Source organism: Vicugna pacos, chromosome 23, assembly GCF_048564905.1.
Source record: "Vicugna pacos chromosome 23, VicPac4, whole genome shotgun sequence".
Taxonomy (NCBI): Eukaryota; Metazoa; Chordata; class Mammalia; order Artiodactyla; family Camelidae; genus Vicugna; species Vicugna pacos.
Window position 1 is genome coordinate 7098095 of NC_133009.1, and position 25489 is coordinate 7123583.

The 25489-nt window shown below is 41.7% G+C and overlaps 1 protein-coding gene across 1 annotated transcript in view; it reads left to right on the top strand.

Annotated features, from left to right (window-relative positions):
- The window catches only part of LOC116278332 (uncharacterized), a 75378-nt gene extending 50247 nt beyond the window's left edge, over positions 1–25131 (top strand). The window contains exons 15-18 of the mRNA XM_072948408.1: positions 19065–19141; positions 19239–19370; positions 19557–19593; positions 23522–25131. The gene's annotated coding sequence lies outside the window, so the exon portion shown is untranslated. The remainder of the gene's footprint in view (positions 1–19064; positions 19142–19238; positions 19371–19556; positions 19594–23521) is intronic.
- Positions 25132–25489: the final 358 nt, after the last annotated feature.

Here is a 25489-nt window from a genome sequence, read left to right on the forward strand (position 1 = left end):
CATCATCCACGAATGTCAGAAGAAGAAACATCATCTACCTTCAAGGTCAGCTGGCCTTTCTCATCTTGATATAGAGTCATTCCTTTTTATCTGTTCCAATAGAATGAAGATAAGAAAATCTGAGCACGTGCATTTCGATGATACAGACAATTTCCTAGGTTGGGAGAATGTTAGTGAGAGTCTGTTACTCACTGCTGACACCAGACTCACAAGGGCATTAACAGTGACAGCAGCCCTACACACTGTACAGCAGGGGGTTCCTTCTACCACGGCAACTTTTCCTCCTGGGAAAAGGATTCTGTCGTTACCAACTAAGATGGTCTTGGGAGATAAGACCCATCCTCTGGGAAAGGGTGATGTATTTTGGCCTGAGTAGATTTGTTCTGTTTTTGCTGTATTTCGTTGAAACCACCAGTCTTTCCCCCCTGGTTCTGCACTGTCATCAAGTGAACAAAAACCTTGTGCAAATGGGATGCAACATGATCTGATCCTCACAGTGTTTTCTCTTCTGTTTTGGCAGTTGGTCTCAGATGAGAGCAACACCGGTATGTATCCTCGAATCACTCACTTGGGTAGAAAAATCTAGAAGATGTGAAAGGTGGGGGTTTCTTGCTGGCTTTCATGGGGAGAGCCACCCTGAATCCAGCTTCCTGCTGGGAATGAACAGAGGGGACACGGGGGTAGAACGTGGTACTCTGGGTGGAGAACCGAGGTGAAGTGCTCACGTCTCAGGAAGCAGCCGTCCTACAGCGAGGCGGTGCCTGTGTGTGTGCGCGGGAGCGGGAGGCTCTACGTGAGTTCTTTTGCTGTGGTGCTCAGTGTGTGTGTGTGTGCATGTGACTTTTCTGCGTTTTGTGTTTCCCTTGATACATGGTACCCCAGAACTTCACAGTAACTAGTGTCAGCTTGCCCATTTTATCCCCCATCATGCTTTTTTGGGGGGTGTTGGAGTCTGTGGGGCTGCCCCAGAAGCCAGAGCTGTGGTGTCCCCTCCTCTCCCACTTCACACGGCCAACAATAAAGGTCGGTCCTACAGTAAAAAAAAAATCCTGTCACCATTGCATCATGAATGTATATGGGTGTAAAAATGAATCAGATTGTATAACTTAAATATGAGCTTTCTTTGCCAAGTATGCCTCAGTTAACCTGGAAAACACATCGTTTCACCACCAAGAAAATGCTTATTGGGTTATAAGTGGAGACGACTGCTTTATCATCCGTTACTGAGTCAATAACAACTTCACTTAATAGTGAATCTCCCCTCGCAGTGGGGCTCATACATTTTAAATGGTCATGGTACATCTCTCTTGCCACTTTCTTCATTTGTGACTCTTCCCTCGTCCTCTCCCCTCATCTTAGCACTGAGTGCTGGGGGACGGCTCCTTCCTTCTGGGGGTGCCCCTGGTGCACCCACATGCCACCCCCAGTTATGGAGGGATCTGAGGAAGGCAGCGTCTCTGGGAATAGATGGGGCAGAGTCTCTCCAACCGGCTCCTTTGAAACTAATATTCACCTTCGGATGCTGTGCTGAGAATACAAAGTGTCCTTCTGCGGTGGAAAGTCTGTCTCCAGTCACTTGTGCCTGCCCTGTCTGTGTGCCCGGCAAGAAACTGCATACAATGCAGACAGAAGCGAGAGATCTTCTCCAGGGGCTGAGCTCAGGGTGGGCCCAGGCTCCCTCCCTGGCAGAGCGAAGGGAGGTTGTGTGGTGCATGGTGTGGACAGACAACCTCAGCAGTGTGACAGGAGCAGCTGGACTCGTGTTGCCATGGAAATTGCCAGATGAAAGTGTCTTGGTGTTTTCTAAAGGCCTCTGCAAAAAAAAAAAAAAAAAAGATCAAGGGAGTAAAAGTCCATTAAACAGGAAATAAGGCAACTTACACTTTTTTTCTTTTTTAAAATCCTGACTCCTGTGATGATACATTTTGAGTAGAACTTTTATTGCCCTTTAGGTGTTAATATTTTTCCCACCAAACAAAATGAGATCACTTCATTGTAAAATGTCACCTGTTTACCTCCAAAACCATCTATGAGGCAATTTTGCCCTAGAAACCCTCTGGCTCTAGATCATATTTCCTGGATGGTGCTGAAGGGAACCCCCAGTATGTGTGATTCAGTGTTAAAGTGAGAGCTGCCCCCAGTGGTTTCATGTGTGAGCAAAGTCCTGGGAGCCTTGGGCTGGACTTGATGAGGAAACACTTTGAGGAACAGAAGGAAGACAGAGAAGGGCCCCCGGGCCCTGTGGTGTCAGATGGTGGCTGGTTTCCAGGTCAGGGAGGGGAGTCCAGCACCTGAGACCAGCTAGGCCCCCAGATAGGATGCTATTTGGGGTAGGGTAATTCTTGGATGGGGATGAGAAAGGACCCCACTGTCCTGCTGGAGTGAACACTACAGAGGCATCTTCTTTAAAAGCTGGGGGAGAACCTCTCTCAGGCTCTGTCGCTGTCCGTGGTTACCTGTGTGACACACCAGACCCCTTCCCACTTCCCTTCTCCTTGCTTCCTTTTCTCTTTCTGTTTTTCTTCTTTCCTTCTTTTTTTTTTTTTGCTTTGTATTTTATTTTACTTTATTTTTATTATAATTCAAAAGACATAACATGAAACCTACCGTGTTAACCAGGTTTTAAGTGTACAGGACAGTGTGTTTAACTCTGCGCACATTGTGTAAGCACGTGTTCAGAACTTTTTCATCCTGCGTGACTACAGACTTCGTTTTCATCTTCTCCCCTTCCTTGGCAGCCACTCTTCCACTCTGCTTCTGAGTTGTATTTCAGCTACCTCTTTTAAATGGCATCATCCAGTGTTTGTCTTTCTGTGGCTGGCTAACTTCACTTTAAATAATGTCCTCCAGGCTCATTCATGTGGCTGCAAATGGCAGATTCCCATCATTTTGTGAAGGCTCAGTAACGTTCCGTTGTGTGTACACAGCGCGTCGTCTTTGCCCGTCCGCCTGCTGGCGGACGCCGGGCTGTGCCGCTGTCCCGGGCGCGGTGTGTGACGCTGCCGTGAACGGGGCTGCTGGTCTCCCTTCCTGACACCGATTCTCTTCCTTTGGGTTTGTGCCCAGAAGTGAGGTTGCTGGATCATACGCTAGGTCTATTTGTCCTTTTGTGAGGAAATGCACTGCTGTTTTCTATTAATGGCTGCACCATTTTACATTCCCACGGAGAGTGTAGCAAAATGCCAGTTATTCACATCTTCACCAATAACTGTTAAATTTCTTTTATCAATAAACATACTGACAGGTGTGAGGTGATACTGGTCTTTTGATTCGCATTTCTGGGATGATTAGTGATGTTGAGCGCATTTACATACGTGTGTTGGCTGTTTGTATGTATTCTTTGGAGGAGTGTCTATTCACGTCTTTTACCCATTTGAAAGAGATTTATCTCTCCCTTTTTATTTGCAATTGAGTTGTAATAGTGTCTTCTATATATTGGATATCAGACCATTCTTTAATGCAAAATTCACAAATATTTCCTCCCATTCTATATGTTGTCATTTCATTCTGTGATTGTTGAAGAGACTGCTTTCCCCGTTGTGCAGCTTTAAGCCTTGATGGAGATTATAGTGCCAGGATGTGTGGCACTATGTATTTGAGGCCTGTCCATTCTGGTCCATAGGTCTGTCTGCCTGGTTTTATGCCCAAACCACACTGTTCGATGGCTTTGGCTTTGTCATGTTTTGTGAATTCAGGCATTGTGAGCCTCCATCTTTATTCTTGCTGTCAAGATTGATTTTGGCTCTTTGGCGTCCTTTGTGGTTCCGTATGTGTTTTAAGAATATTTTTCCATTTCTATTAAAATGACACTGAAATCCTGAGAGGTGTTGGGAGAAGTAAGAAAAATGGATGGGTCACAGTTTGTAATAACGTTATTACTCATGGTTGTGCTTCTACAGAAAAGATTGTGGAGAGCACCTGTGATACTATGGATGAAGATGCTGCAGGTGGAAACAACACTCAGGCACGATCCAGTGCGGGAGGGCTCCTAGGAGCGCCTGGGTTACGCGTGGTGCTTGTAGTCTGAGGAAGTTGAATATGAAATCAGAAGAAAAGAAATGTGTGTAGAAATGTTCTTTTCATTTGTGATAATAATAGTAAGAAGATTGTGCCCACTGGGTTTGGCTGTGCCATTTGTAATCACTTGTCTTCCTTTGCTATGCAAAAATCATCTTTTCAGCGAGACCTGCTCCTTCCTGCTTTTGTCACTGGCAAATGCGGAAGGCTGGTTTCTGATGGGCACCTCAAAGGCACTGTGCACAAGAGACTTGGATTTTGTTTTCACTACTGACCTAGGTGGACACAATGCGGTGGGACGTAAAACTCTCATAGGCCCCCGGCACTGCAGACCAAGGTCTTCCGTTGAGTGTCAGGTGTTGAATGAGAAGCAAAGTCTCTCCCTCTGCACTCTCAGGGTTTCTGGCCTCACCATCAGGTATTGTCCTCACTTGATTTTTCCTGTGGAGGGCACGTGCAGGGCTGGATGAGTTCAGGAATCTGTCCTCTGGGGTAACTGCACGTGCTCCGGCATCCTTGAACTCGCTCAGCCTCCACGCCGCACCCAAGGCTGTTGTGCGGAATATGCTTCCACTTGAGGGAGGCCCGTGTCCAGCTGCCCCTGGAGCCGCTCCCTGGGCAGCAGAAAGTCTGGAGGACTGTGAGGGGCTGCTGGACACGCATCACACGGCTGCTCTCACAGCCCTCCTGACCTGGTCTCCCGGGCGTGTTCTGTCCCAGGACGGAGCCTCTGGACAGCAGGACCAGGGCGGCCCTCCTCTTCTCAGGACATAGTGCTCCAGCCACACACCCCGCCCCTGACCCCTCACACCCCCTTCATGCCCAGACTGGACTTTCCCTCAGGGGCTCCCATACCCTCCCTCCCAGTCCTTCCAAGTCTTGGGGCGAATGAACCCTGGCAGGTGCTGTGTGTTTATGTGGCCACATCTCCTGTAGGACATCAGTTGCACCATTTTCAGGCTAAGGGAATTTGGACAAGGAACTCGACCTCTAATTTAGCATTCTTCCTCTCTGATGGCCTAGGAAACTCATGCGGTCTTTGTAAGGATACGTACCCAGTGTCGTAGGGCAGTCACTTGACGTGTGGATTTGTTTGCATGTCTTGACTGTTGTGTGCAGTGCTGCAGTGAACACGGGGTTACAGACAGCTCTTTGCAATACTGATTTCGTTTCTGCTGTATGTATACCTGGAATCCACCTGCAACAGAAGTTAGTTTTATTTGGGGCTTTTTCCGGAAACTGCGTGCTGTTTCCCATAATAGTTGCACCATTCTGCATTCCCACCAAACTATGCAAAGCTTCCAGTTCTCCACATCTTCACCAACACCGATTAATTTTTTAAAAAAATACATATTTATTTATTGTCAACTTGAGGGGCGGGGATTAAGTTTCCTTCTTTATTTTCTTAACGGAGGCCCTGGGGATTGACCCCAGGACCTCGTGCGTGCTAGGCATGCACTCTACCGCCGAGCTGTGCCCTTCCCCCGACACCGGTAACTTTTATTAATAAAACGTATCCTGATCGGTGTGAGGTGATACCTCTTGTGTTTCGATTTGCATTTCCCCGTGATGAATGAGGTGGGGAACATTTGCTTACCTCTTGCCCTTTTGTATTTCTCTTTGGAGAAACATCTTTTGAAGTATTTGGCCCGTTATTAAACTGAGTTACTTATCCTTTTGGGGCAGCTTGATTTGCAGTAGTCTCGTGTAATTTGGATGTTGGCCCCTTTCAGTTACATGGTTTGCAGATTTCCATCCCATCCTGCAGCCTGTCTGTCCATTATTTTGGTTGTTGGAGAGACTCTTGTTCCCTGTTGTTGAGCCTTAGAACCCTGGTGGAGATCGTGGTGCCACATGTGTGCGTGTGTTTGAGGCTGTCTAGTCTGGTCCATAGGTCTGTCTGCCTGTCTCTATGTCAGTCCCATACTGTTTTGATTGCTGGGACTGTGTCATGTATTTTGAATTCAGGAAGGGTGAAGCCTCCGTGTTTATTCCTCCTGTCAAGACTGTTTTGGGTCTTTGGGGTTCTTTGTGTTTATACATGTATTTTAGGAATGTGTTTTCCATACTGTCAGAATGACAGGGGAATTCTGACACATGTTCCAGTGCATCTTTATGTCACTTTGGAAAGTATGAAAATGTCAACAACGTAAGGGCTCCTGTCTGTGAACATGACAGGTCATTCCAAGTATTTGAACTTACTTCATTCTTTCAGCAGTGTTTTGTAGTTTTTAGTGTACAAGTCACTTTGATTCTTAGGGTTCTGGCCCCTACCTTCCAGCTCATCCAGAGTCAGGGTGAGAAGGATGGGCTCATGAAGACAGTGAGGTGCCGCTCGCTCCCATCTGCACCTGCTCTCTGAGTAAGCCCAGCACAGGCGCACGGGGCCGGGACCAGCACCTCTGCTTACTTGGCTTCCTGCTAGGAAGTCTTCTAGGACCCGGTGTTCACATTACTCTTTGGGTGTCGCCAAGGCCTCATATAGTTCCTGGCATGTGTGCACGAGCACAGAAATACTTAGAAATGAATGATCAGATCAGACCAGGAAATGACTCTGCAGTTTAAAAAAAAAACAGCCAGGGGAAGGGTGGTAACACCCTCCTCATCTTTGAATCTCTCAAGCTGTGCCGTACAGTATGGCAGCCACTAGCCAGATGTATCTGTTTATAATGAATTTAGTGAAGTCAATAATTAACTCAGTTTATTTACATAAGACACGGAGGACAGGTAAGATCTGAGAATCTGGAAGAAAAATCTGAATGAAGCTCTGTGACTAACAGTAACCTCCAGTGACATAGGAGAAAGAGGCTCGTCACACTTTCTAATAACTTTATTACTCCTGTTTGTGTTTCTACAGAACTGAAGGGTGGAGAGCACATACAGTAGTGTAGATTAAGCTGCTACAGGTAAGGAAGGACACTCAGGTAGGATCCCGTGGGCAGGGTTCCTGGGAACACCTGGGTTCTGCCTGCTGCTTTAGAGACTGATGAAGGTAGATATGGAATCAGGGGAAAATTGAAATATCTATAGAAATCTTACTTGTTTTCATATTTTAAACGTGTAAGAGTAAGACGCATTGTGTCCCTGGCCTTTGACTGTGCTGGGTTGGCATCATCTTGTCTTCCTTTGCTACGTAAACACAATACCTACAAGCCCTGCTCTTTGGTGCATTTGTCACGGCCCAGTGTGAAAGCTTGGCTTCTGATTTGCACCTCAGGTGTATCATGCACAAGAGACTTCAGTTTTGTTTTCTTTATTGACCTGTGATGGACATAATGTGCTGGGAGACGAAACTCTCACAGGCACTTGAAACTGGAATTCCTGTTCTTCTAGTGACAGTCACTTGGGGGACAAAAAGCTAACCCTCTCCCTCTGAACTTCGAGGGTTTCCAGCATCACCATCAAGTCTTGTCCTCACTGTTCAGTCCTCACGTGAAGGGCACTCGCAGGGTCGGATGAGTTAAGGAGTCCGTCCTCTGGGGTAACTGCACCTGCTCCAGCATCCTTGAGCTCGCTCAGCCTCCACGCCTCACCCAAGGCTGCTGTGCAGAATGTGCCTCCACTTGAGGGAGGCCCGTGTCCAGCTGCCCCTGGTGCCCCTCCTTGGGCGCAGGACGTCGAGAGGACTGGGTGAAGGGCTGCTAAGTTTGCTTTACACACTTGCTCTCACAGCCCTGCTGACCTGGTCTTTAGGAGTTGTCCAGACCCAGGACAGATCATCCAGGTAGCCCAGCCAGGGGGTCACTCTCTTCTTAGAACCCACTGCTCCATCCAGACAGCCTTCCCTGATCCCCACACCCCAGTCATGCCCGCAGAGTGACCTTTCCTCAAGCCTGCCCTGTCTCACCCCGCCCCACCCTTCCAAGGCTCGGGACAGTGTGTATTTATGTAGGGCTTGTGTAAAGTCATTTTTATACTAAGAGAATTTAGACAAATTACACCTGATTTTGCTTTCATCACCTCTAAGGGGCTAGGAGACTTACGGAGTTGGTGTGAGGATTAAGTATCTCCCAGTCACCTAAGATCACCCCAGGCACAGGACAGTCCCTTTCCATGTGGAGTTGGTTGTCCTCTGTCGTCGGACACAACACCAGGTTCATGCCCGGGACTCCCTGGGTAGGATGGATGCTTTCCAAAAGTCTACTTTAGCGATGATCGCCAGCATCTTGACTTAACTTTTATTTAAAGATTAAGAAAGACACTAACTTTTTAAAATCCACACATGACAGGTTATTAAAATGAAACTTTCCGACTCAGTTTTGGCTGTGTCCCCCAAGACAGCACATGCCAACTGTGTCCACATTCCCAAGCCGGGTGCAGGACCAGCCCCGCAGGACCTGCAAAGGCTTCCAGAGGCTGGTTTTGCAGCTCTTAACCAAAAGGGTCAAAATGAAAATAATACACTCTGAGGGCAGCTCTGTCTCTCTGTATTTCTTTCATTATTTTCCCCTGTGGGAAGGAGAAAAGAGAACTGAGCAAAGGAAGCCACACCTCGGGGCAGATTGCTTTAGCAACAGACTGGTGGAAGCTGGGCACAGGAATGAGCTGTCATCCAAGTTGAAGTTCAGAACTTATTGCTGAAAAAAATCTGTCAGGGTTTTTTTTAAAGCTGATTTCCCCCAAAATCTGTTGATAGAAATAGGGAGCGGACCCCAAGGAAGGATGGAAGAGGAGTGAGAAGTTCTCGAGTGAAGATCTGGAGATGAGTGCAATATGCAGCTGAGATGGAGAAGAGCAGAGGGAAAAAGGGACCTGTCATACCGTGAATTGGTTCATTTAGGAAAGTTATTCCAGAAGAGTCATCTACTTTTATTGCCAAGTGTTAAGCTTAGTTATTTCCACAAAGAACTCATTTTTGTAAATAATGAGGTAATCAGCTGTATTAGATTATATAATTTGCCTACTACTTTTATCACTTTACAGACTTACTTTCCTATATTTTGTTGATTTCCTTAGCAATAAATATAGTTCTTTTAAAAAATCCACATGTGTTTTCCTTAGCATTTGACCTTGCTGAACCATCTCGTGCTTTCAAAATACTCTCATAAATTGAGTGATCCTACATCAGTGACTTTATTTCTCGTTCTGTTTTGCTGGGCTTTTTTTATTGCCAGCGTTTCAAATAGTGAGTGTACTGTGCATTTCCCCGTCATCTACAGATACGTTTTTATGGAAGTAGAGTCAGTTTACAGTGCCGTGTCTGTTTCTGGTGTACCGCACAATTGTTCTGTCATACTTGAACATTCATATATTCCTTTCCATATTCTTTTCCACCATAAGTTACTGTAAGATACTGAATATAGCTCCCTGTGCTGTACAGTATGAACTTGTTGTTTATCCGTTTTGACCCATAATCTAATTTTCATTATACCCAGTCTCCCAGGTTATGTTACCCATGTATAGATCTTCATGTCTATATATCTCTCTATGCTGATAACTGCTAAATATATCTTTAACCCTAATGTACTTAAAGTTTTAAAGTAATTCATCTGGTGGCTTTTTAAAATAGCCCTCTGGATAAGTTCCAAGGATCTCAAAATTAAGATGTCTAAAACTGAGCTACTGCCCCCAAATTCCAGTGTATCTGGGTCTAGCCAGGAGAGACCGCATAGTCATTTGAACAGTGGAAGTTTAATTAGTATAATTTTTTAGTCTAGTATTTAAAAGAACCTGTTCTTACAGGGGATTGGAATAACTAGGGACTGGCTAGTAATAAGTAAAGAAAGCTTAAATCTATAGGACTCCCAGATTTAAGGAGCAGCTAATACTCCCAGGGCTGAGCATCCCAGGAGGAGCCTCCACTCCTGGGCTGAGGTTCTGCAGTTGTTGGAGAGGCCACGGCCTTGGCTTGCTGAGTGGCAGAGAAGTCACTGGTGCCACGCCAGCTGAGCCTGATGGAAATCTGCCCCCTGGAGTCCCAGGGAAAGCTGTTCCTGGGGCGATGTCGTACTGGCCGCCGTGCACCGCAGGGGCACAGGCTTTGGGGAAGCTGCACGACTGGCAGGAGCCAGATGCTGAGGAAACCATGGCTCGTGCACAGCAGAGCCTGCTGAGTGAGCACACCAGCCTGAACCTGTGCAGAGACTCCTCCTACGAGGCCTCTCCAGTGCCCTCTGCTGACTGCTGCGCGCCATTCCAGGCAACAAAGGAAAAATATTTAAAGGGCCCAGATCTATGTTCATGGAGCCAACAAAAAGGATGAGGAGGAGCTGAGAGACAAATGGACAACCAGCACACCCCTCCAGAGCCCGCCTCCTTCCCATTCCCTGTACTTCACTGGCTTCTTCCAACATCTGTTGTCTGTGACTTGCCGTTTGCTTCCTTCTTAATCAGGGCTCAGTTCAGGGTCATACCACTTTTCTCTTGTTTCATCAGCCTTCTCTCCTCCAGCTTACCTTCATCATCTACATTGTTCCTATAATACAAAACTAACGATACTAGCTACAGAATTAAATTCCAACGAGGCTCTTCACCATCTGGCCATAGCCCATCTTTCTAGTCCTTTCTTCCATCACTAACCTTTTTACTGCATCCCAGGCCCTTTGATGACTTTTTGGTGGCCCTCTTCCCCGTCATTTTGTAGTTAGATGTTACTTCAGTGATGCCTTATCTGACTTAGGAAATTAGTTGCTCTGTGATCTCTTACAGCTTTTTTTTTTTCACTGTCTGTGTAACAGCAGTTACCATGTTGTATGATAATCACCACATTCCTATGAACCTTATTTGTCTTTGTGTTCCTAGGACCCATCGCCCATTCAGCAGGGGGATAATTTTCTGTCTTAGTTAAAAATCTGCATTTCCCTTTTTAAGCCTTTATATTGTAAGCAGACTTTTTGGTTTCCCCATTTTAAAAGATGAAATATCCTTGTAGCTCTTGAGTATTATAATCCTGTTTCCATGATGATAACGTGCTTGATATTGTACACTTTTTAGTATCTTACGAAGCACTTTTAAGTATGTCATGCTGCCTTTAACTTTTCTTAATTTGCACGCTAGTGTAAGTAGTTGAGCAAGACATGATTTTGCCCATTGATCCATACTATCTTGTTGTGAAATAGTCAGGGTATATTTTATCGTCATTTTACTAACGAGGAAATGGATTCTAAGAATATGAGTGACAAGCCCCTGCCTCTCACTTGGAGCTGTGTGATCCGTGGAACTGGCTACCTCAGACGCAGGAAGTTGGTGTCTCCCGTGTTCTGTTTGGTTTCGCTCTCTGTGCAGGCAGCCTTAGCTTCTCAGGACTGCAAGTTGTTACTTGTCCTTAGTGTCCCCGTCGGCCAAGACGGTCAGTCACCCCTCTCCTATTTCTGGTTACTGTAGACTTTGTAAAGGTGAGTGTATTTTCTTGACTAGTTTTCAGACGTCTTCTCCTTGTTCAGTTTCCCTCATTAGAAGTTAGAGATGGGTAACTTATAGAACCTCTCAGTTCAAGTAAGAATCTCAGCAAGTCTTTATTGGATGGGCTTTTGTTTATGGCCCTTAGGGACTGGAAGATTCTTTAAAACTCCACAGGCAGGTGATAATATTGGGACTATGACTTTTTTCACCTTTGTCAAACCTCACGTGACTGACCTCAGTAAAACTAGATCTAGAAGTAAATTTGCACCAGTTTATTTTGTAAATACTTGAAAGAAAGGGAGATTGAAAACACTTGTTAGATTTACAAAATTCACATGGTTTCAGTTCATAAGTACTCTGAGTTAAATTATCTTGATAATTATGCTGACTTGATAGTTTTAATCTTTAAAAGCCTATACTTAATATAAGGGACCTTGGGTTATGTGAGTTAAAAATTGGACAAAGTGATCAACTGGGCAACAATCTACTTCCTGGATTTCATAGAGGCAGAAAAGTTTCTTCCCATTGGCATACATCTCATATTTCTGCACAGTCCTTAGAAGATAAAAATGGTAAGCTAATGTATTTTGTGTTCCAATGAAAGTAAGCCATTGTATTACTATTAATAATTTCATAGACACCACTTAATAACATTTTCTATGTGCAAACTTCTTTCCTGAGTTGTCCCCCCCCCTTTTTTTTAGAGTAAGTTTTCACTGGAATGATTTTAGTTTTACAGAAAAACTGCAAAGACATCGCAAAGAGTTCTTGTATACCCCTCACCTCTCTTCCCCTAACGTTGACTACTTCCACAACCACGGCACCTTTGTCCAAACCAAGAAATTAACATGGGCACAATACTTTCTCTAAAGTATAGACTTTATGTAGATTTTACCAAATAAAATTGAATTTCCCCAAATCACTAGTTTTTCCGTTAGGGTTCTTTTTCTATTCCAGGACTTAATCCAGCACACTATGTAGCATTTGGAATAGTGGAATGTTGTTGTTGTTTTAACTTTATGTGACCAATATTTGTTGGATTCCAAGTAACACGGTGACCTCTGAGAACAGGTTAAAGGAACAGTCGTGGTCCCTGCTCGTATAGAACGTCTGTGTGTTTTCTCACTTGCGTCCTATGCTAAGTGGGCATTTTATTAAAAGGGCTGTCAACTTCATGGCACTCAAACAATGGATGTGAGAGGCTTATCAAAATACTTGCTGCTGGAAGAAGAGACTTTAAAAATTCAATAGAAATGATAAAAGCCCTGGAATGAAAGAACAGGTTTGAACAGTTTTGTGAGGAAGTTTTGATTTGAAGCTGTACTTCACATCAACTTAAATCATTTACTGATCCTTCATTCTTATTTTGCCTTTATTTTGTACACGAGCTACAGGATGGGGAAGCAGCGACCAGCCGGGCCCCGAGGCCGGGAGCAGGCGGCAGGTCTGCGCGGCCCCAGGGACAGGCTGGTGCTGCAGCCACTCACCCAGGCCATTCTGGAGACATCTCGCATCTCCCTTCTCAGGGAAGAAAAACAAAAAAGGAGAGCTACAGGATGAATAAAGAATTCACAAGTAAGGGAAAGATGAAGTTTTTGAGCTTAGAGGCTTGCACTAAAGATCAGCTTCTGTTTTCTTTTCATGCTCTACTGCCTCCGTCCTGAGAGAAGCCCTGAGGCTTAGCGGTTGAGAGTAGACTAGGACCAGACTCAGTCCTGCAGCTGAGTGACTGGGGCATTTACAGTCAATCTCTGTTTTCTCATAAGAAGCGTGAGGAATCACCCCTGATCTCTCTTTGGAGGATCAAATGTAATGATCTAAGCAAAGTACTTGGCCCACAGTAAGTGATCAGCGGAGTCAAATGTTTCATTATCATTGTTCTATAGTATCGTTACTATTACTATTGCTCACCTAGTCCGAGAATTTACATTTCCTTTTAAGATGTTCCTCTGACTGCCAGCTGTTTCTTCTTGGCTTAGGCAGGCAGAGGTATTAGGAAAGGGTGTCTTGGCTTGATTATTAGAGTTCTGATAGAAATCCCTGGATTCTAACTGGGATGTAGGGAGAGAGGAGAACACTGTTGTTTCTGTTGTTGCTGCACCCGAATTCCCTGGGAACCTGGGTGTTCAGTAGAATGGGGCCCTCTAGTCAAGGACAGGGGCCAGGAAGAATGAGGGCAGTGTTCACGGCGATGGAGGGAACCTGCTTCATACCCACGCCTATGAAGCTGTAAGAGAGAAAGACAGTGACACGTCTGGTTTCCAGTGTTGCATTACATTGTTCAGTTGGGTTTTGAAATTATCTCTAGGAAATATAAATTGTTTATCTCTTTATGCTTGTAACCAAAAACCTCAACTAAACATGTCTATCTTTTTTTTTTTTCTTATCTCTGACATGCCTTTGTTGCGGAGATGAGTACACAGGCCTGACTAGCGGCATTCATGGTCCATGTATACCTTTTATCTCTTGGTTTGAAGGTAATTTAATTGGCAGCTATATTTGTGTATCATATTACAAACGATAATCTAATGAAAGTGATAGACAGTAAAGTGATGAAGGCGTGTGATTAGATTTGCAGGGCTGTTAGAAATACCTAGAAGAGCCATATGTGGACAAATAAAGGGCAAAATTCATTGCTTTTTTAGTATTTGGTAAAATTACGTATTGTACTTTGTGACTTTTGTTTGTTCGACAATTAGAAAAGTGACTTCTTACAATTTCCCTCCAGGTTGCTTAGACACATCCAGTGCTTTCCCCAAGCCTCGTGCTTGTGCAGACAGCATTCAAGAACTCTCAAAACATGTACTCAAATCTTCAGTACTGGCTAGTATGAAGCAACAACTGTTTTACTTTGAAAAAAGAATAGATGTATTTGCTTTTCTGATTTGTCTTTCTTAATGAAATTCGTGATTATAAACATTTATTTGTGGCTCACAGGAGAACTTACAGAATATTTGGAATCAACTAGTATGGATGTATCTATGTAGTTTGTAATCTGGGAAACGTAAAATTACTGGATTTTGAATGTGAGTGAGAAGTTCCACAGTTAATCAGATTCTAGGAAACCTGCTCCAAAACAGTCAAGCACATTAGTTTACTTCCCTCATTTTTAAAATCCCTTTGCAGTGAAAAGATGAATAAATAAAAGTGAGCAGAAAGGGCAGCAGCCAGAAGGGTTTCATAAATGGGCCAGAAATTTGATGACTCTGTAAGTTATAAAGTCAGTGAAATCACATTGATATCAAAATTGAATATATATCCATTCATAGTTATTTAGTACCAGGCACTAGTGATGGGCGTTAGGTGATAGGGACAGTTACATAACTGAAAAAGACACACGTTACCACCTTCATGAGACTTACAGCAGTGACATGGAAGAGGTGTGTAACGCTGTTTCCAGTAGAACTTAGGAAACCCCCCAGGTTCTGAGTCAGTGATAGTGGGGTGCGGGGTGGCTGATGGAGTCAGCGGCTGAAAGAGTGTGCTGAGTGGTCAGCCACAGAACAGGTCTGGCCTCCGTCTTCTGGGCAAAAGACACATTTGTGGTAAGGTGTCTGTGTGTTGAGAGGAGACTCTTGGTTTGAGGATTAATGCCAAAGAGAGAAACAAGATAGTAACCCCGGGTAATTCTGAACTTGAATCAGACACTAAAAGGTACCTGCTCGTTTACCGCACGTCCACGTTTTGTAGTCTGAATATGCTTACCGTCTTGGTAGTTTTGAGGACACCTATCTCCAGTCAGTACTCATCATCACTGTGTTCTTCTTTACAAATGGATTAGCAAGAATCTCCACATATTTGAGGAAAATGTCTGTCATCGAAGAAAGGCACCAAGTTGGGCAATGAAGACTCCTTTGACGTCCTTTGAAGAAATGGTTAATGCAGAAGACAGAAGAATACTTCAGGAGGATGGTACACTAATTTGTAAGTATTTATGAAATAAAAAACTGAGCATATATTAGGGTATAAAGGAAATCTCAATATAAGTTTCAAAAAGTTATAACTCAGAGGTCAAATTCTTTGATCATATGATAGAACTGAAATCCAAGAACAGAAAAGATACCTAAAAAGTTCCTAAAGATGTGGAAATTTTTAAAGATACTTTTCTAAGTGTCTGTGGCTAAAGGAAATTGAAGACAAATTATAGACAGTTACTGATGAACCACAGTGATAGTCTGCGTATCTGGATCTTTGGGTGGAGGACAGGCTGATGCTGAGGGCATTGTATTCATTCTAGGAAATGAGGAAGGTGGGAAATCAGTTGTTTAAATATTCATTTTGGAATTTCTTCAGAAGAGTGTAAGAAATTATTATGGGTAAGACACATTAAATTAAATTAATATATCAATAAGAAATGGTTTAATCTAGTTAAACCAAGAACAAATTTAATTTAAAAGGAAAATAATAAGAAAATAGAAGAAAGTAACTATCTGATTATGAAGCAATGAGAAAATACAATGTTAAAAGTGAGGAGTGTAAACTGACTATAATACAATAAGAAAGAGAAAAAAGTGAAAAGTGGGAACTGTCAAGAGCTAATGATTGTTTTGAAATTACAAGATGATGTATATAATTTTATATTATAAATAAAAATATATTGAAACATATAATTATTTGACTTATAAATTATTAGTAAAGCTGACCCAAGAAAAGACAATAAAGATGAATTTTGAAATATAATTCCTTTGCCCTAGAGGCATGAGACTCAGATGGTTTTAGGGCTGCATTCTCTTTTCCAAGGTCAGAAGTTTTCCTGTTATTTAAAACTTTAGAGAAAGATAGAATAAGCTGCCCTATTCACTCCATGAGATTACTGACACTAAAATATTAGTACAAAAAAAGAAAATGATCAGTTTCACATGATACAGATACAGGAATCCTAAGTAAAATCTGAAAAAACAAGTATAGAAATATGCTAAAAAATATGGTTAAGGAATACAAGAGTGATTTACCATTAGGAAGTATATTAATTTATCATGTTAATTGATTAGAGGACAGGATGATTATTTCAGTGTATGTTAAAAAGGCATGTGATGTGTCTCAATGTTCCACTTCCTAAAAACTCTTAGCTCCAGTGGATACTTTACAACTTAAGAATACCTATTAGTTCTCATTAATATGAGAAACAGGATATCTAGTATCCTGTTTTTATTCAGTAATTTGGAGGTCCTGAAAAATGTGATTAAAGAGAAAAAGAGAGGAGTTTTGTATAAGTTAAAGGAAGGGACAAAATTATAATTAGGCGATAAGATTGTTTACCAGAAAATCAACTGAAAGGATGCCCTGGTACCATGGAAGATAAATGCATAAAAACCAATTACTTTCTTATATTCTAACAATAGGTTTTATTTACAGTTTGTTCAAAATCCGTTCAATCCTGTGTCCTAACAAGAAATAGGCAACATAGCACATGTACACAGATGGGTATGTGTATGTATATGAAATCTGACTGACAGAAATAAAAGCAGAGCGGAGTAAAATCAAGCGAGAGAATACCATCACCCTTTTTGGAAGGACTTGGTGTTACAACATTATCAGTTTGCACCCAGATTTATTAATTCAGTGCAACTCCAATCAATACTCGAAACATTGTTAGGAAAATCAAGAAGTTTATTTTAAACTTGGGCATAAGAAGAAGGGAATGAGATTCTTCTCTTACACCTTAAATGTGTTCCAAATGCATAAAGAACTGGAAACAAGAGTATTAGGTGAAGTCAGTAAAGTGCCTTTAAAGTCCTGGTTTGAGATGAGACAGTTTCTAATCAAAGCACATTGCAGAAAACACTAAAGATTCAAAGCTGAGGTTTCTTCTGTTTCAAACCAAATAGTAAAGGCACTGTTTATTAAAAAAAGATGTGGTTTTCATGAACTCTACAAATTACTGTATCACTTAATTAAAAGACAAAGACATTAAAATAACTGTTTAAAATATGTCACTGAAATATGTATATCATCCATATTCTATAATTGCTAATGGAGAAATATGAAAAGTCATGAGTGGTCAATATACTAAAGAAATAAAAATAGTCAATAAAAATAAAAATGTTTTCCAAAATTTTGCTCACTTCTAATCTGAAATACAAATTGAAGCATGATGCTATGTTCTGCCCATCAGATTTTGTACAAATTAAAAAGATTTTTATTTACGTTCACTGTTGCAAAGGGTGTGGAAAAAAGGACACTTATATTCATTGGTGGATGTATAAATTCTTGGTAACAACCATTCAGAGGAAAATTTATTAGCGTTAAACAATTCAGGTCTCACAGTGTGACTTTCAGGAATTTAGTCCTCATGTGGTGAAGGATAACATGTACAAGAATTTTAACTGCAGTGTTATTTTTAGCAATAAAACCAGGAAACAGCTAGTGCCTGTAGTAGGGAGGTAGTTGAATAAATTACCATACTCTGATAAATTAGAAAACTGTAAACAGCCATTAACCTGAATGCACTGTCCAACCTGTTCTGAGAAATGTCCACAATATATTGTTAAATGGAGGAAGACAATTGCAAAAAGTTACGTTCCATTTTAACAGAAAGAACATGTATTTGAATACATAGAAGGGTAGTCGTGGAATTGTTAACAATAGTTACTTCTGGGAAGTGGGATTGAGGTTTGAGGAATAGACGCTGACCTTTTATAAATATTTACTGATGGGTTTTTTGTTGTTTGTACATTTTAAAATTACCAAGAAGTGCAGAGGGTAGAGCCCAGTGGTACAGCGCGTGCTCAGCACGCTCAAGGTCCTGGGTTGTTCAACGCCTAGTACCTCTACTTAAAAAAAGTTAATCAATAAACCAATTACCTCCCCCTGAAAATAAGATAAATTAAATTAAATTACCAAAAAATGTAAATTTGCTTTATAGACTCAATCCATTTTAATGACTTTAATTACAGGTGTGTTAAGTGACAGGCAAAGAAGTGTGTTAAAAAATGACTATAGGATGCACACCTAGCGCTGCCCCACAGAGCACGGATGTGATGGTGCGCTTCATCTCAGAAACACGCTTTGTACCGAAACAGAACCAGATGTGTTGTGCACTCCCAGCCAGAGGGCTGTGATCGCTGCCGCTCACGGTGCTTCTTGTTGACTCTGCTTCTCTCCTGTGCCCTCACCCAAGGGCAGGTCATCCTGATTTCCCTCCTAGAACGCTGAAACCACCTCAGAACTTGCTTCTCATCCGTTCCACCTCCTGGAACCTGGGTCTGCCCTGCAACCATGATTATCACGTATTCTTAAAAATTCAGATCTCATCATGTTACCCCCTTGCTTAAAATCCAGCTCGTGTTTCTCATCGCTGCATGGTTAAAGGCCACAGTCCTCTGGCTTCATCTTGTTTCATTTCATTGCCCTTCTTTCCACATGAATTTTAGAATCAGCTTGTCAATTTAGTTAAAAACAAAAAAGTCTGCTAGTCTTCTGGAAATTAGATGTGGATTATGTTGAATCTATAGATTAATTTGGGGAGAATTGACTTCTTAACAATATTGAATTTTCAACGCCTGAACAAAATTTATTTCTCCATTTGTATAGGTTGTCCTTGATTTTCTCAGTAACAGTTGAGAGTTTTTAGTGTACGGATCTTTCCATCTTTTATGAGTTTACCCATATTTCTTATTTTTCAATGCAGTTGTAATATATTTTATTTATATTTTTTAAATAATATATTTTACATTTTAATTTCTGACTGTTCGTTCTGACTGTAGAAATCCAGGCGTCTTGTGTGCTGACCCTGTGCCCTGCAGCCTTACTGAACTTGTTTACTAGTCCTGGTGGCCCTTTGGTAGGTTCTCAGGTTTCCTGTGAAACTGCTGGCTGTCCTGCCTGGATTTTTCACTTTCTAACAAAACACATTTTAAAATAAGCATGTTTCACTGCAGGTTCAGCTAAAATGAGAGGAGAAGAGGAGAAATGCTAAGTCACATGAGAGAACCTGGGGGCAGTTAAGAAGAAAAGAAGAGCAGCTGGGCCGGGCGGTGTAGCTGGGGAGCTTGAGTCGTCCCCTGACTCAGGTAAATTAGTCTCTGGGGAAAATTCCACATCTCTAACACTGTTTCATCAATATTATTATTAATATTCCTTGGATTTAATATATATTTTGGGGATTTAAAACAGATTAAAAATGTTATCTCATCCAAAATAGAACTAACATTTATAGCTTAACGTATTAATGTCTTGCAATTCTTGGTATCTAATAGATGCTCTGTGTCTGTTTTCTGAATGGAGGAATGGAAGGTAAGTTGAGCTTATGTCTTGTTACTTATTTAAGTAATTTTTGAACTTCTCAAATGTCCATTCGGTTTAGCAACTCTCTTTCTAAAGGGATTGTACACGTGCACCAAAGCTAAAGCAGTTAATACTCCTAAGACTAACTTTTTGCATGACACAGCGTTGTGTCTCAACAGAGTATTGTCATGTTTCTTTTAAAAGGAGGCCCCCAGGGCAGTGCCTGTCCACCTGGATGTTAACTCTAATCAAACTGTCACAACAGTTGAGCTCATTCCTCATAAGGCAGAGGCAGGGCAGGAACCTAGTTGATGGTGTCAGTCCTGTGCTCTGCGGCGCCCCCCTGCCCTCACTCCCTTTTGCCTGCGTGGACAAACGAGGAGGCCTTTTCCCTGTTGAAAGGGAAAGGTAGTTGCTCAACTTCTTCCAGATCTTTTTCCTTCATTCACTTTTTTCTCTGTACTTAATTTTTCAGCTCCTTGATTGAGAAATTCTTACTCATTTCTTTCCTCTGCAGCAAAGCACATGTATTTAATATCTACAAACTGGCAAATGTAATTTCCTTCATATATTAACTTATTTACAATTGGATAATGAATTGAAGTGGTTTAAATGACTTGATTTTATTATATTTTCATAGTTGTATTTATTTTGAGAACATTTAAAATAAGAATGATACCAAATTTTAACTTAAAAGTATCAATAATCTGAAAATATGCTAACTTTGAAAACGAACGTGTGCGGCAAGTACATTTTTATCCGATTGATCTCAGTGCAACGTTATTTTCCAGCCTGTGATCTCTTTTTTTTCTTTTTCCTAACAGAGGTACTGGGAGTTGAACCCAGGACCTCATGCATGCTAGTGTGCGTGCTCTGCCCCTGAGCTACACCCTCCCCCACTGTGACCTCAAATATAATTTAATGGTAATCCATTATGGTTGAATGAATGAACATACATTTGTATTTGTTGTGCTTTGTATTATCACTGGCTTCACTATATTTCTCTTTCTAAAATGTTCCTTTCAACTTTTCCCTGCTTTAAAGTGGGGGTTGTTTTGAACAACGTGCACTAATTGCAAGGTCAGGGAAGAAAGGCACGTTTCTCCAGGTGTGGTCTGAACGTCTTCCTTGTTGGAGCTGTGGTGGGGAAGGTGGCAAATGACACTTCTTTTCCCTTCCAGAGTTCAGGACGTAGGATTCAGGCAGGTGGAGATCAGCTAAGTGGCTTTATTCCTAACACATCCTAACAAATGGGAGAACAAATGGGAGAACGTGCTTTAGATGGGCAGCCACAGCGGGGGTCCGAATCCTTCATCCCAGTGAGGCAGGTGCTTCCCCAGGCAGGCTGAGGGGAGGGAGCAGGTGCCTGACCACCGCCCGGGGCCCCTGCCAACTGCAGACCTGGGGGCAGACCCAGCTTCACTGGGCTGAGGGCAGACCCAGCTTTTCAAGGAGGAGGTTCAGAACCAGGCAAGCACTTCTTATTAGTTCCCTCTCCCAGATTCACCCAGTAGGTAAACCCTCCTGCCCTCAAGGGGAGGGCAGAGGGAGTGGAAGTCCTCACGTGGAAGCGTGAGGCCAAGGAAATGAAGTTCTCCTGTAAATTCTGACTGAATTTGAATTAGAATTGAGATTTAGCTCTTGATTTTTGTACGTACCAACTAATGGTGAGACATTGGATAGAGGTATGCTAGAGGGTAAAAAGAAACCTGTTTTGTTTTAAGTTTTGCCGTAAGTAACCCATAAAATAACTTAAATTCATTTGTTGACTGATTTTTATAAACCGAGTTTCATTTGAAGGAAACGAATATTCTTTTAAGGAAGAATCTCCTCAATTTCAGCTTTCTTGATTTAACTAAACATTTTCTCATTCAAGTTCCCTGTCCTGTGGGTTAAAAAATTTGTACTTTATCAACTGAGTGTACTGACTGCTACTAACAGGAGTCCTGATGCTGACTTTGCGTCCTTTATTCTTGTCCATGCCTTTAAAATTTGTGTAATTGTGTAATTGGGTTCAAAAAGTACTATTCTGTGTCTCATGCCTCAAACATGATTGAGCTACAAGACAGAGTTTTACATATTCATTTTCTCTGAATTATAAATATTTATGTTTTCCTTAACACGAGGAAGTGGCCGGCCCGGACCCCTGTGCTTTGTGACCGCAGGCGGGCTGTGGTCCCGCCAGGCTGTGTGAGCTCGCCTGTAAAATTAGAGACTTTGACCAAATCAATGACTTTCATACCTTAAATTTTTTTCTCAAAGAAAAGAACCTTTTTTAAAAAATCTAATGAAACTGTATTATGTAAAAGAGACAAGTAGAGCTGTTGAGGTAAAGGGACGACGGAGACTCTGACTGTGAGGCTTCCGTCCCTCGGTCCGGCAGTGTCCCCAGTGGGTCCTCCTGCTTCTATGGGACGCAGTCTGTAAACCTGCCAGTTAGGAGAGAAGCCTCTTAGTTAAAAATCTTTAGAATTAAAACTTGCTAGTACATTGTCTTCCTGTGTGTAATTTCATCACCTTTCTATGTTTCCGTCACATAGAAAAGTTTAAATGAAATTGCCCGTGTGTTCTCCTATAGAGAATGTAGGACTTGAGCTCCTTCCACCACCCGGCACAGCGCCTACCTAGACAGAAATAGACATAAAGGGCACGAGTGCACGTTTAGGGAAAGAGCTTTCTGGGGGGAGTGTAGTGATCTTACATTCAACGCATGTAAAAATGCGATCTGCATTTTGCATAGTGTTTATTAATGGTAATATAAAATTATTTCAACAAAGCCTTCTCCCTTCATCTGTTAGGAGTTATTAATTTCACAAGACCTGTCTAGTGCTGTTGTCACGTTATTCATTGTACAAGGCCTCTCTGTAATGCTGCTGTCAGCAAAGTGTTAGGGAAAACAGTCTCTGAAAATAGTGCGAAATGTTAGCCAAAACATTTGCCTTTGCACCTAAAATTTACAGAGGTCTCGGCTCTTAGACTGTTGTTATCACCACAGTGTTTGTTATGTTCAGTGTACTATTTCAGACCCTGTTTAGTGAGAGGGTACCTTTTATAAGAAAGATTTTTTAAAAGAACACTTTAGGTGGGGACACTTGGAATAAAGTTTGAAATGTTCCCACACATTTCATAATTAAGTAGGTAAGTGTAATTAGTCAAATGTTTCCAAAAGATGGCCCTACTTTCTAGAATGAAAACAGAGTTACAGTTGAACAATGATATATTGTTTTCCATGTTCCTAGCTCTAGAAAGTCGTGAATCCAAAACCAAATTTGAAAACTGGCACTAGCCTCTCTTTTTCCTTTCTTCAAGGAGCTTTTCTGAAATAAATGTTTTAGTCATATACAGAGAACAAAATACATTTCATTAACGTTTTGCCAGTAGAGTTTTCACATGACATTACAACAGAACCATTTTCTTCATTTTATGTATTGAAGATTCTGTGCTTAAAAAATTAGCATAGAACAGACGTTAATATTTTGGTTTTGTAAAAGTACAAGAATAGAAAGCTTATTTTAAGGAAAAATTCATTAAAGTAAAAACTCTGATTAAACTTCTATAAAGGGCAGTTTTTCTAAGAATTGCAAAGTAATGCATTCAGTGTAAAATATAACTTGAATTGTTTAAACTTTTTTGTACCAATAAGATCAAATATCAGCTTCTGAAATTATGTGTATTCAATAGGCCAATATTTATTGTACTTTTCTTCAGATGAATCTAAATAGCATTACATATATATGTTCTCTGTTACCTCAAATCAAAATACGTAGGAATTTATTTTATTTCATTCATGTGACTTTTTTCTATGTAAGTAATCCCTACGTTGTGTCTAGTCTCTAAAAGTATTGTTTAAGGCCACATTTTATAAGCTAGCTGTCATTCCCATGATAATATGTCTTATTTCATTAACACATTATAAATAATATTTGACTTATTTCAGATGCAGCAGGAGTTGGTAAAAAATAATAACTAGAGAACCAGAAGATGGTATGTTGCAAAAATTTATGAATTAAATTCAGACATTGATTTCTGAAATACAGTGTAAGTAGTAAATGACATCTCTTTCCATTGTTTGAATAACAGATATGCTACATTAAATTTTTTTTTGTCCATAGCTAATGAAAAGTGTGTAAGCATAACCAGTCATAATGAAAAATACACTTACTCCTCATTTATTCATTATGATCCATAGCGTTAAAAAAAATCACAAAGAGTCTATGTTCTCTGTTTATTCCTGGCTGTACCCTCCCTCTCCTCCTGCTAGCCCTGTGGGACTGTCACCCTGCACACTGACACTTCTCAGAGAACCTGGAGGTCATCAGCTTCTCGTGTTTCTGGTAGCGACTGAGGCCAAAAACACAGACTCAAGCAATCACAGTCCATGTAGCTGCCACCTACTGGGTGACAATTACATTTCCTCTCATTGACTGTGTAACTGGTTAATCTTTTGCTCTCGGGAAAAATTACAAATTCCTTAGCATGGAGTAAAAAACACATCAGTTTGTTTCTTGCCATAGTATTCAGCCATGTCTTTACTCCCCTGCTCTGCCCCTCTGCTCCCGCGTCTGGCCCAGCTGCACTGCTGCCAGCTCCACACGTGTGCTTATCTGCCTCGGGTCTTTGTGTTTGCTTCTTCCCTCTCCCTCCCACACTTTCTCCTCCTTCAGGTGTCTGCTTACACATCACCGCCACTGAAAGGGGGCAGTATTGACACAAAGCTGGACGTCCCTTCTGAGTGTCCCAGCTGTGCCCTCTTTTATACCTGTCATGGTGTTTATGACTCTGTATGGAAATTGCCTATTTTTCCAGTTGATGGTATATGATTCTTCAGGGTGGACCACGTTATCTTCATCTGGCGATTCCAGTGCTTGTCACAGTACCTTAGCATATGGTTGGTGAGTCAATGAATAAAGAATGAGAAAACCAGGAGCTCTGACGCTCGGCCACATGTGCAGTTAATTCAGTGTACAGCCATGGGCAAAGTCTAGAATCATCATCTTGTATTTTATGTTATAGTCGTATATAGATACTTTTTATTCTTCTTAAAGCTTAGAAAGGTCTCAGTTTTTTAAAAAAACCCATTTATATTTAGCTACGAAGTATTTTAGGTAAAGAATCTCATTCTCTCTTTTTTTTTTTTCCAGCTGCTGCTGAACTTGAACCTGGATCCTATGGAGCTTCTCCTCTAGGATGTAGAGCAGCGCGTGGAGAAGCCACTTTGGGCGGCTTTTTGTGGGGTCCTGGGGCCTCTCTCAGCCTCTGGGCACCTCTGTTGAAAACCCTTCCTAGCTGTGTGGCCTGCTGGAAATCCACTCCACCTGCTTTGCCCTGAAGATGTGTTCTGTTTATAACTCACTTCTACTCCTTGGAAAATAATTCATTGAAAACCCAATTGGTTTTCCACCAGCTCTGGGCAGGGATGAGGGCTAGCATATTATTATTTTATTAAAAATATAAATAATAAAAGAAATGTAATAGAAAAGAACAAATTTGACTCTGTATTAGGGCTGTTCCTTTACCTTTAATAAAACCACTGTGCTCTGTTTTCTAGGCTTGTCTTGTTAGCTCTGGGCTCACATAAAGATAACAAGTTGCAAAATAGACAGTAACCTTTGTTGGAGGTTTTGCAGGAGCACCATGATCTGACCCACATGCACAGCTGCAAGAACAAAAGATTCCAAGAAGGAATTCCTGCTTTGCAGCAAACAAGCTTACTCCGTCCCCTTTTTAGTGTAAAAGTGGCCTGAATTCTGACTTGGGGGAGATGGTTTTTCAGGACATTAGACTGCCACCTTTTTGGTCTGCGGGCTTTCCAAATAAAGTTGCTATTCCTTGTCTTAATACCTAGTCTTCCGATTTATTGGCCTGCTGTGCAGTAAGGAGTTTGGACTTGGTAACACCCCTACCT